Source organism: Olea europaea, chromosome 10 (genome assembly GCF_002742605.1).
Source record: "Olea europaea var. sylvestris chromosome 10, O_europaea_v1, whole genome shotgun sequence".
NCBI classification, from domain to species: domain Eukaryota; kingdom Viridiplantae; phylum Streptophyta; class Magnoliopsida; order Lamiales; family Oleaceae; genus Olea; species Olea europaea.
Genome location: NC_036246.1, coordinates 22,414,525 through 22,414,748, shown reverse-complemented (window position 1 = coordinate 22,414,748; position 224 = coordinate 22,414,525).

The window sequence follows — 224 nt, the reverse complement described above, 5'->3', positions numbered from 1 at the left end:
TGGTTGTTGGATTGTGCTGTAATCGTGAAATTACTAGGCTTATCAACGAGCAGAGTCGAGCCAGTTCCCTAGCCAAAACTCGAGGCTTGGGCACGACTCGAGTAAAATGGTCCAAGCCTTTTTGTGAGCCTAAGTCGAGCTTTTGCCCAGCCAAGAAATCGAGGCTCGACCCGAGCTTTCGGCTCAAGCCAAACAGGTTCACGAGCTTTTTTTTTTTTCACTAC